A 13,366-nucleotide genomic window follows, 5' to 3' on the forward strand; every position below is an offset into this window, starting at 1 on the left:
CGTAAAAAAGTTTAACTTCATGACGAAGGACCCATATTGTAAGTGAGGTGAAAGAGAAGCGGAGTGCATTTTGACATGCATGGTATGTAAATACCACAAAGAAAACAGAGTGAAGTGTAAAGATGTACTGTTGTGTGCACAGAATGTCAGGATGCATTACAAAAAGTCCACTGTTGTGCTCACAGGAAATTCCGTATTATTGTACAGGAAATATAGTTGAAAATAATTAAAAATGGACTCAGATTAATGTGATGATGTGTGAAAGTGAATATTGATTTTGTAATGTATAAATGATGGATGTTTTCTATGTGCTAGTGATTGGAGGATGGAGTGGTTGATGTTATGTCATGTATATACATTACTTGCTGTGAATATTACACGTCTCTGATATTAGTTTTCAAGTGTGGAATGCAATGAAATATTCTTGCAGTGTGATATTGTGTGTGAAGCTAACTTTATTATTTATGTAACATAATGGCCATGGTACCCACAATGATATTGCTTTTGAAGTTTCCTTGTTTCTTCATCTGGTGATGAATATCAATGAAACGTGGGGCACATGTAGCACCACAGCTCTGTGGATGATCATACATTTTGTTCGTGTTTTGCGAAGTTCGTTTTAATAATTGTGCGGAATTCAAGTTACAAAAGGAATCTGTTATTTAACAAAGAGAACACGCATGGAATATTAATATTTTGTAAGTAGACATGCTGGCCTAGTCGGGGAAAAAATACTGTCAAAGAGTGTAATAAATTGTAAATGCATTATCACTGGGCGAGCGAGCGGTGAAACAGTCGCAGTTGTGAGTCGCGAGGAGACGATTGGTTTCGCTGGTTGTGTGTATTCGCCGGTGTGGCAATGCAAAAGTGCGGAGACAAAAAGTCTGTTTCCGAAGTGTGGAACAGTGAAAAACTAAAATGGTCATTTTGGCGGATGTTTAATGTGAGCAAGCTACGGCATTTACTGGGCACAGTACGAATGCAGCAAGTGTAATTCACATAACATCGACAGTACTGTGGGCCCTTGTTATTAGCTATGGTATGGCAAGAAGATCAATCTGTGCCCTATTTACCGCTAAATGAAACTACTCGACAAACCAACGGCATCATGAAGTGAAGTAAGATCTAGACTTTTTATAACTGGAAGTGTAATAGACTGACCAACGTAGTTGGAATTTTATTGATTGAATAACACTGTTTTCGTGTATATTGTCACGTAAATAATTTTCGTAAGTCATTGTCCAAGTAGAATCCATCCTATCCCTTTGTATGATCCGAGTGAACGGTGGCACTATGCAATTCTTTGGAAAATCAAAATTAAAGTCTCGCCACAGTTATTTAAAGGAAATAGGAAACCCGGGATCACTGGCAATGGACAATCTTGTGATTGTTTTACAATTTTAATTTGACTCAAAACAGACTTTATTATAAACTTCAATTCGGACATTTGCCCTCTTACTGATGCAATATACAAATGTTCACTTTGATTGAATTACACAAACACGAGTAAGACTCATATTATTTTGCGTCCGCAACCAAAATCATTGATAGTGGCACGGTGAATAATCAATCACAAACAATCGTTCTTGTTTAACCATGTCTCAGGAGACTAATAACACTATACGTCTTCAATAAAAGTTACACAGCCACAGAATACCACAACTTCATAAAGAACAAAGAGATCTTAAAGTTTAATAAAACTGAACTGCCCACATAAAGGTCCACAGTGAAACATACTTATACTAAAAATACAAAATGGGCCTTCCAAGGCCGCAAAACTTGCACACAGGAATAATAACAAGTTGCACGTCATTAAAGACACACAAATGATTAACATAAGAGTTTAATAAGAAGGGCTAGTAACAACCAATAAAATGACTTACAGAAACGCCAATATTAACAAGGTGGCCTCACTTAACTAAGGGACATAATGACTCATAATGATTCTCAAATTGCACTTAACTTTAGCGAACAGCGTTAAGGCCAATAGTAGTGTTTGGAATCAATAACGCTACGACCGGCAGGCAATACGAGCGTTCACTCCTCACGGCTTGTGCACAGGCTCACATAGCAGGCGGTGTATATTTGTAGATAATCCGACCGGCCTCACGACGAGCAGTCCTGACAAGAATCCACAACCGCGCCGACGCCAGGGAACGATTAGTCTTAACAAATGGCCTGCAGCACAAATGGATTGCAATGAAAACAAGATCAAATCACAGCCACACTGGAATATATAATAAGCACGTCCCCAAATTCTTAAGGAGCAATAGTCTAACATTACCCGTCTCCCAATAAATTAGCAGGAAACTTAGAGATCACTTCCAGCTGCCTCAAGGCACTTTCAACATTAAATAAACATATATAAGAAAATATCAGCCTCGATTGTGATAATGAAACCAACCTTTACCTTGGTTTCAGCCCAAGTAATTTAGCCTTCTTCAGAAGATATACCTGAATCTGCGGTACATAAGAACCAAGTCAACACCAAGACTTAAGCTCTGGCGTGCGCCTGCGTTGGTTTTTTATCTTTGACAGTCATGGTCTCAGTTAGACATGCGCTATCCGGACGCCCACCGCATGGCGTCCACGCAGACGTCTTTCTGTCTAAAATTAGGTGTGCGTAACATAGTAGACTTGAAGCATTACCAAAGCAGAAATGGCCGAAGTTTCTAATTATAAAACAAAATAAAAAACAAACATTATTTAAACTGTCATTATATAATAAATAATGGGTATTTCAATGAAACGATATTATTAACCCGTGCCACATAAGCCTACCCGTATTCTGAGTTAGATGCAATTTTTATTATGAAAATACAAAATTTGTAACCTTATTACAAAGAAATATCAAAGTAACCGCTAAATCCAAACAGTCCTTCTGCTTGCTATAATTACGACAATCGGTATTACGGTGAGTAACGAAACAGAAAGTTTCTGTCCACAGCCAATAAACAATCTTACTTTAATTGATCTTTGAAAATTGATATTTTATGTCGTGTGTGTTTGCTATTGGATTATTGTTTGAGTACTGTGACATGTGTGGTATGAAGTACTTGAAAGTGTGCAACAGTTACTGTTCCTACGCCATGACGCCAATAACTATTCTTACGTAAGACTGTGCGGCTGGTCCCGGCGGAGGTTCGAGTCCTCCCTCAGGCATAGGTGTGTGTGTGTTGGTCCTTAGGATAATTTAGGTTAAGTAGTGTGTAAGCTTAGGGGCTGATGACCGTAGCAGTTAACTCCCATAAGATTTCACACACATTTGAACATTTTTTTACGTAATATGGCTTATGATTATAAAGTTCAGTTTCAATTTAATTATTCTTATTCCGTTGAGGAAGTGGCGACCGCTGGTTATTTCATTAATGACAGGATCTGAAAACCTTTCTTCCTAATTTTCCTCTAACTTCTGTTAATTAAAAAACTAGTGTACATAATTAAAAATGTATAAAGTTAGCCGCACTTTGTTGATAAGTGTCATTACTAAAATACTGATAACGGGAAATTCGGTCATAACTTTATTTACTTCTCTCGGTTTTGCGTTATTCTTCGGAGTAGATGCCTTTTCCCCACAGATGAGGGACTTTGGGTAAACGGTCATATAGAAAACCCTAAGTAGCTGGAAAGATAGGAGGGCTGTACAGAGGAATACCAAAATAAGACCAGTATGCTGAACAGAAGTCGTCAGCATTTTTTGTTCTACGCTTACTGGTCATTATCCCAGGTAGACGCCACACACATAACAAAAGCAGCCTGGGTGCAGCTTACAACAACAGGAAGATGCCACTGTTCATCATTATGAGGATCTGAAGCAGATGACATACGGCTTAATCGTTTATTCATCTCATAGCTTAAGTGTTATTAGCTAATATAACTTTAATCTTTCAATTTTCTATAAATTGGCATACAAAGCCAAGAAATGATTATACGCAACTAAGATTATTCTGTGTATTTTAGATGCTGCCAGATTCATCCTAAATAAGCATAAAATTCACTTAAACAAGCAAAAAATTATGTGTTGTTACATAATGTTAGTCATCGGAAGGAATACAGAGATGAAAACGTTGACACGGGATTGAATCACTCCACAGCTTCATTCAAAAGGTGACCGTTGAAAAACAAATTCTATGATGAATGGAAGCTGTACTAAAAAAAAAACTTGTTTGGTTTTGATATATTCATTCCGTATGCAAACTGCTATAAAAATAAGGGCGCAAATGTGCTACTGCTGTTGCTGGTGTCTGACTTGGCTGTTTAATGGAAGACAGTGGTGTCACTAACAGGACCAGCTTTCAACGCAACATGGGACATTGCTCAATAAGTCCCAATTATAATTGTCACAGATCAATTGATCCAATTCACTTAGGCACCCAAAGACTTAACACTTAAATTTAGCTCATTTAGAACATAGAATTATACCATAAATAGAACTTTATTACTATATATAATTTATTGAAATTTTTCGAGAAAATAATTTTGCTTCAGAACATTTAAATGCTGCCATTATCTGTGTACGCGATTTTACACAGAGTACGCGAAGGAAATTGCCCCCCGTCTTGCAGTGGTGTACCGTAGATCTCTAGAAAAGCGTAGCGTTCCAAAAGATTGGAAAAGGGCACGCGTTATCCCCATTTTCAAGAATGGACGTCGAATAGATGTGCAGAACTATAGACCTATATCTCTAACGTCTATCAGTTGTAGAATTTTGGAACACGTATTATGTTCGAGTATAATGACTTTTCTGCAGACTGAAAATCTACTCTCTAGGAATCAGCATGGGTTTCGAAAAAGATGATCATGTGAAACCCAGCTCGCGCTATTCGTCCACGAGACTCAGAGGGCCATAGACACGGGTTCCCAGGTAGATGCCGTGTTTCTTGTCTTCCGCAAGGCGTTTGATACAGATCCCCACAGTTGTTTAATGAACAAAGTAAGAGCATGCGGACTATCAGACCAATTGTGTGATTGGATTGAAGAGTTCCTATATAACAGAAGTAAGAGTGATTTCAGATGTGCCGCAGGGGAGTGTCGTAGGATCGTTGCTATTCACAATATATATAAATGACCTTGTGGATAACATCGAAAGTTCACTGAGGCTTTTTGCGGATGATGCTGTAGTATTTCGAGAGGTTGTAACAATGGAAAATTGTGCTGAAATGTAGGAGGATCTGCAACGAATTGACGTATGGTGCAGGGAATGGCAATTGAATCTCAGTGTAAACAAGTGTAATGTGCTGTGAATACATAGAAAGAAAGATCCTTTATCATTTAGCTAAAATATAGCAGGTCAGCAACTGGAAGCAGTTAATTCCATAAATTATCTGGGAGTAGGCATTAGGAGTGATCTAAAATGGAATGCCCATATAAAATTAATCGTCGGTAAAGCAGAAGCCAGACTCAGATTTATTGGAAGAATCCTAAGGAAATGCAGTCCGAAAACAAAGCAAGTAGGTTACAGTACACTTGTTCGCCCACTGCTTGAATACTGGTCACCGGTGTGGGATCCCCACTAGATACGGTTGATAGAAGAGATAGAGAAGATCCAACGGAGAGCAGGGCGCTTCGTTACAGGATCATTTAATAATCGCGGAAGTATTATGGAGACTATAGATAAAGTCCAGTGGAACACTCTGCAAGAGAGACGCTCAGTAGCTCGGTACGGGCTTTTGTTGAAGTACCGAGAACATACCTTGACCGAGGAGGCAAGGAGTATATTGCTCCCTGCTACGAATATCTCGCGAAGAGACCATGAGGATAGAATCAGAGAGATTAGAACCCCCATAGAGGCATACCGACAATATTTCTTTCCACGAACAATACGAGACTGGAAAAGAAGGGAGAACCGATAGAGGTACTCAAGGTACCCTCCACCACACACCGTCAGGTGGCTTGCGTAGTATGGATTTAGATGTAGATGTAGACAGTCAGTTCTTACTGTTTAACCTTAGTCGTTAATGACTAATTTGCAATGCTTACCATGCGAATGTCACTGCTATAGGCCAACTAACGTTTGTATTCATTTCAAGGGTACTGTTCATAAACGGGTGCCCTCATCAACAAATCTTGTAAAGAAGATATTAACTGTATATGCTTTGAACGTATGACCACAGCTGACGTAAATTTGTTGAAGAGAATAATTTCAATGTGTAGGCTGCTTTATTTTCGAAACAACCGTTTCATTTGATGATGTAGATATTAGCTAACTTCGCCTCCTTACGTACTATTATACTACGTCTGCTATTTTCATCAGCGCAAAAAAATTAAACATGTAGCATCAAGCATTGTACACATCTGTACGGAGGAAGTAAAACGTGGCAGTGTCCTTAACACCCGCTTCGCATGAACAGGTTTGCTACGGCACAACTATCTCAGACATGAAACTCATATGTAAAAAGGGAAAAATACGAAACTTACGCGAAATTTATAGCTATGTCAGGGTACAACACATTAAAAATTTTTGTGGAACAATTAAAGTCACGCCTGTGGAGCTAGTGTAGACAAAAAGTACTTGTATTTAGCGTATGGATATCCTACTTTAAAGTAATAGTAATCAGTCCACGTGCCACGCGATCTGCGTTGATAGTAGTGTCAGTATCATGACTTACCGTTAAGTGTCGGTACTGGTAAGGTGACGCAACGTAGAAACACAAGCATAAGTGTGTATCAGGGTGGTCCTTATTTTTCAAGTTTCAAAAATTGCTCCCCCCCCCCCTGTTTTGTTCCAGTCAATAGAAAAATTGTATGGGCAAAATTTTAACTCAGTCGGACAACTAGAAAACGACCCTCATCGACTACGTAATATTGATTTTTGCTGTCTAAACTGTACTACGCAGTTTCTCATTATCATTATTATTAATAAAGTCTTTTATTGGAGAAACTATCTAAGAACACTGGTTTAAGACTTTTATCCTGGTTTTGTAATATATAATATACACTGAAGAGCCAAAGGAACTGGTAAACCGGCCTAATATCGTGTAGGGCCCCGCGAACACGCAGAAGTGCCGCAACACGACGTGGCATGGACTCGACTAGTATCTGAAGTAGTGCTGTAGGAAATTGACACCATGAATCCTGCAGGGCTGTCCATAAATCGATAGGAGGCGGAGGGGTGGAGATCTCTTCTGAACAACACGTTGCAATGCATCCCACATGTGCTCAAACATGTTAATGTCTGGAGAGTTTGGTGAGCGGTGGAAGTGTTTAAATTTACGAGGTGCATTCAAGTTCTAAGGCCTCCGATTTTTTTTTCTCCGAACTGGAAAGAGATAGAAACATTCGCATTGTTTTAAAATGAGGCCGCATTCATTGTCAATACGTCCCAGAGATGGCAGCATCGTACGGCAGATGGAATTTTACCGCCAGCGGCGAGAATGAGAACTGTTTTAAATACTTAAAATGGCGACGTTTTCCTTACTTGAACAGCGTGCACTCATTCGTTTTCTGAACTTGCGTGGTGTGAAACCAATTGAAATTCATCGACAGTTGAAGGAGACATGTGGTGATGGAGTTATGGACGTGTCGAAAGTGCGTTCGTGGGTGCGACAGTTTAATGAAGGCAGAATATCTTGTGACAACAAACAGAAACAACCTCGGGCTTGCACAAGCCGGTCTGACGACATGATCGAGAAAGTGGAGAGAATTCTTTTGGGGGATCGCCGAATGACTGTTGAACAGATCGCCTTCAGAGTTGGCATTTCTGTGGGTTCTGGCACACAATCCTGCATGACGACCTGAAAATGCGAAAAGTGTCGTCCAGGTGGGTGCCACGAATGCAGACGGACGACCACATGGCTGCCCGTCTGGTATGTTGCCAAGCAATGTTGACGCGCAACGACAGCATGAATGGGACTTCCTTTTCGTCGGTTGTGACAATGGATGAGACGTGGATGCCATTTTTCAATCCAGAAACAAAGCGCCAGTCAGCTCAATGGAAGCACACAGATTCACCGCCACCAAAAAAATTTCGGATAACCGCCAGTGCTGAAAAAATGATGGTGTCCATGTTCTGGGACAGCGAGGGCGTAATCCTTACCCATTGCGTTCCAAAGGGCACTACGGTAACAGGTGCATCCTACGAAAATGTTTTGAAGAACAAATTCTTTCCTGAACTGCAACAAAAACATCCGGGAAGGGCTGCGCGTGTGCTGTTTCACCGAGACAACGCACCCGCACATCGAGCTAACGTTACGCAACAGTTTCTTCGTGATAATAACTTTGAAGTGATTCCTCGTGCTCCCTACTCACCTGACCTGGCTCCTAGTGACTTTTGGCTTTTTCCAACAATGAAAGACACTCTCCGTGGCCGCACATTCACCAGCCGTACTGCTATTGCCTCAGCGATTTTCCAGTGGTCAAAACAGACTCCCAAAGAAGCCTTCGCCTCTACCATGGAATCATGGCGTCAGCGTTGTGAAAAATGTGTACGTCTGCAGGGCGATTACGTCGAGAAGTAACGCCAGTTTCATCGATTTCGGGTGAGTAGTTAATTAGAAAAAAAATCGGAGGCCTTAGAACTTGAATGCACCTCGTAGAAGAGTGATCCTGGAGCCACTCTGTAGCAATTCTGGACGTATGGGTATCTCATTGTCCCGTTGGAAGTGCATCGGAATGCGTAATGGATATGAATGGATGCATCTGATCAGACAGGATGCTTATGTATGTGTCACTTGTCAAAGTCGCATATTGACGTATCAGGGGGTCCCATATCACTCCCAGCTGCACACGCGCCACACCATTACAGAGCCTCCAACAGCTTAAACAGTCCTCCGCTGACATGCAGGGTCCATGGATTCATGAGGTTGTCTCCATACCGGTACACGACCATCCGCTCGACATAATTGGAAACGAGACTCGTCGGACCAGCCCAATGTCGGTGTTCACGGGCCCAGGCGAGAAGTACAGCTTTTTGTCGTGCAGTCATCGAGGGTACACGAGTGGGCCTTCGGCTCCGAAAGCCCATATCGATGAAGCATCCTTGAATAGTTCATACGCTGACACTTATTGATGGTCCAGCATTGAAATGTGCAGCTATTTGAGAAAGGGTTGTACTTCCGTCAAGTTAAACGATTCTCTTCAGTCGTCGTTGGTTTCTTTCTTGTAGGATCTTTTTCCGGTCGCAGCGATGTCGGAGATTTATTGTTTTTCCGGATTCCTGATGATAACGGTACTTTCGTGAAATGGTCATACGGGTAAAACCCCACTTTATCGTTACCTTGGAGATGCCGCGTGCTGTCACTCATGCGCCGACTCTAACACCACGTTCAGACTCTCTTAAATGTTGATAACCTGCTATTGTAGCAGCAGCGGCCGATATAACAACTGGCAATCGTAAAATGCGTTTTAGACAGGTATGTGCCGAGTAAAACTGTGAGGGACGGGAAAAACCCACCGTGGTACAACAACAAAGTTAGGAAACTACTGCGAAAGCAAAGAAAGCTCCACTCCAAGTCTAAACGCAGCCAAAACCTCTCAGACAAACAGAAGCTAAACGATGTCAAAGTTAGCGTAAGGAGGGCTATGCGTGAAGCGTTCATTGAATTCGAAAGTAAAATTCTATGTACCGACTTGACAGAAAATCCTAGGAAGTTCTGGTCTTACGTTAAATCAGTAAGTGGCTCGAAACAGCATATCCAGACACTACGGGATGATGATGGCATTGAAACAGAGGATGACACGCGTAAAGCTGAAATACTAAACACCTTTTTCCTAAGCTGTTTCACAGAGGAAGACCGCACTGCAGTTCCTTCTCTAAATCCTCGCACAAACGAAAAAATGGCTGACATCGAAATAAGTGTCCAAGGAATAGAAAAGCAACTGGAATCACTCAATAGAGGAAAGTCCACTGGACCTGACGGGATACCAATTCGATTCTACACAGAGTACGCGAAAGAACTTGCCCCCCTCCTAACAGCCGTGTACCGCAAGTCTCTAGAGGAACGGAGGGTTCCAAATGATTGGAAAAGAGCACAGATAGTCCCAGTCTTCAAGAAGGGTCGTCGAGCAGATGCGCAAAACTATAGACCTATATCTCTGACGTCGATCTCTTGTAGAATTTTAGAACATGTTTTTTGCTCGCGTATCATGTCATTTCTGGAAACCCAGAATCTACTATGTAGGAATCAACATGGATTCCGGAAACAGCGATCGTGTGAGACCCAACTCGCTTTATTTGTTCATGAGACCCAGAAAATATTAGATACAGGCTCACAGGTAGATGCTATTTTTCTTGACTTCCGGAAGGCTCAAAAAAATGGTTCAAATGGCTCTGAGCACTATGGGACTCAACTGCTGAGGTCATTAGTCCCCTAGAACTTAGAACTAGTTAAACCTAACTAACCTAAGGACATCACAAACATCCATGCCCGAGGCAGGAGTCGAACCTGCGACCGTAGCGGTCTTGCGGTTCCAGACTGCAGCGCCTTTAACCGCACGGCCACTTCGGCCGGCCTTCCGGAAGGCGTTCGATACAGTTCCGCACTGTCGCCTGATAAACAAAGTAAGTGCCTACGGAATATCAGACCAGCTGTGTGGCTGGATTGAAGAGTTTTTAGCAAACAGAACACAGCATGTTGTTATCAATGGAGAGACGTCTACAGACGTTAAAGTAACCTCTGGCGTGCCACAGGGGAGTGTTATGGGACCATTGCTTTTCACAATATATATAAATGACCTAGTAGATAGTGTCGGAAGTTCCATGCGGCTTTTCGCGGATGATGCTGTAGTATACAGAGAAGTTGCAGCATTAGAAAATTGTAGCGAAATGCCGGAAGATCTGCAGCGGATAGGCACTTGGTGCAGGGAGTGGCAACTGACCCTTAACATAGACAAATGTAATGTATTGCGAATACATAGAAAGAAGGATCCTTTATTGTATAATTATATGATAGCGGAACAAGCACTGGTAGCAGTTACTTCTGTAAAATATCTGGGAGTATGCGTGCGGAACGATTTGAAGTGGAATGATCATATAAAATTAATTGTTGGTAAGGCGGGTACCAGGTTGAGATTCATTGGGAGAGTCCTTAGAAAATGTAGTCCATCTACAAAGGAGGTGACTTACAAAACACTCGTTCGACCTATACTTGAGTATTGCTCATCAGTGTGGGATCCGTACCAGATCGGTCTGACGGAGGAGATAGAGAAGATCCAAAGAAGAGCGGCGCGTTTCGTCACAGGGTTATTTGGTAACCGTGATAGCGTTACGGATATGTTTAATAATCTCAAGTGGCAGACTCTGCAAGAGAGGCGCTCTGCATCGCGGTGTAGCTTGCTCGCCAGGTTTCGAGAGGGTGCGTTTCTGGATGAGGTATCGAATATATTGCTTCCCCCTACTTATACCTCCCGAGGAGATCACGAATGTAAAATTAGAGAGATTAGAGCGCGCACGGAGGCTTTCAGACAGTCGTTCTTCCCGCGAACCATACGCGACTGGAACAGGAAAGGGAGGTAGTGACAGTGGCACGTAAAGTGCCCTCCGCCACACACCGTTGGGTGGCTTGCGGAGTATCAATGTAGATGTAGATGTAGATGAGCCAGACACTTGTCTTACATAGGCGTTGCCGACCGCAGCGCCGTATTCCGCCTGCTTACATATATCTGTATTTGAATACCCGCGCCTAAAGCAGTTTCTTTGGCGCTTCAGTGTGTATCATAATTTTATTGACAGTAAAACATTAATAGTGTTAGTAATGATGGCTGTAGTAGACTGCTGGGAGTAATAGTTGCGTCTTCCTTCTACTGATTTGGAGAGCGCTGCGGCCCAGCAGCGAACACTTAAAACCAAGCAAAGAGACTCCAGTGGTAATACCAGTGTCTTCCGTGGCCATAGCTGCGCACACGTATAGTTGGAAGAAGCTCACCTAATCTCAATCATCTTCAGTACTATGGCCGCAAGTTATCTACTCATATGCATATAGTTTTTGCTCCTATCCCGCGCTACGTATCAAGAGTACAAGGTAATTGCGCAGCAGGAGGCTTTCTTATAAATCATTTGTGCGTCTTAGAATTCTGCTCAATCGTGAGAGACGTATACCAAATAGTTCTTACGCCGTAAATACTGAACTAATTCAAAGAAAGGCATTACGAATGGTAAAAGGTTTGCTTAACTCGAAAGAGAGCTTCAAGGAAATGCTGAAAAACCTGAACTGGAAAATACCTGAAGCAAGCGAGCAGAGGTCTGAGTTCTGGCCCAGCCACGCCAATTGTGTTCGACGGACCGCCAATGGCGTCATTTGGATGCCATATGGAAGAGCGTAGGGTCGTTACATCTCTCCCCCAGTCCTTGTCGGCCTTTCTGACCTTGGAGACACTGCTTCTTAGTCTATTATCTCCTCAACTTGGATCTCAATTGGGACCTTCCCACTAAGGAGAAAGCCCAGACAGTATCGGGATTCGAACCTGGGTTCTCCGCATAGCATCCAGACTCTCTAACTACTGAGCAATGGTGTCTAACAGACGCTTGACGTTAAAGCCAAATTATCCCAAGAAAACCTACATAAAAAGCTTCAGTGGCCAGTATTAAGGTAAGAATTTGGAAATATACGTCAGTCTTCTATGTATCTATCTCGTAGGGTCTATGGAGTCAAGATTATAATATAAATACAATGCCACAGATGCATATAGTAGTCGTCCACCCGACCCATGCGCAGTTGGAATGGGAAAAATCGTAACATTTGCCGTCGTAAGTACCCTATGCCACTGACTTCACAGAGGTTTGCAGTATACGTAGATGTATTATGGCTTGAAGTCCTTCCATATTGGGACTATAAAAATAACGACAAAATTTTATGCCACATGTATTCGGTTTTGTCCAGACACATACAACATATTCTTTACTCGTTACTTTCGTTAGCGAACGGCAATGGTGATGTAGCCACGGTACGTAAAGACTATTAATTTACGGCTATAACCGTGCTCGTGAATGAGCCATTTGTGTGGGATCTCTTTACTATAGTGATTTTTCTCTTCTACATGCAGATGGACAGCCATTATTACTGTACAAGCATTAATGGTAAAAGTGTTTCATGAACTAGAATTGTTGCCACATCAAAAAAATTCAAATTTAATGTCCATTCTACTGCGTCACATTGGTCGCCCTAGGCAGACACAGCAATTCTGCAGCGTACGACGGCCGAACCCGCAGTAGCAAGGCATTAGCAGTCGCCAGACGGCCACTTGCTGAAGTCCTGTTGCAATCCTAGTTCAGCGCTGTGATCTGCCTAAATGTCGTCGGAAATCATGGCGCGTGAATGGAACAGTCTGGAGGATTACGAGTACTCCGACCGAGTTCCATACGAATTGTATACGGGGAAAGATTGACCAAACTTATTCGTCACTCCGTGTCACTGACGATTGGCTGAGAATA

The sequence above is a fragment of the Schistocerca serialis genome, chromosome 1 (assembly GCF_023864345.2).
Source record: "Schistocerca serialis cubense isolate TAMUIC-IGC-003099 chromosome 1, iqSchSeri2.2, whole genome shotgun sequence".
Classification (NCBI taxonomy): Eukaryota; Metazoa; Arthropoda; class Insecta; order Orthoptera; family Acrididae; genus Schistocerca; species Schistocerca serialis.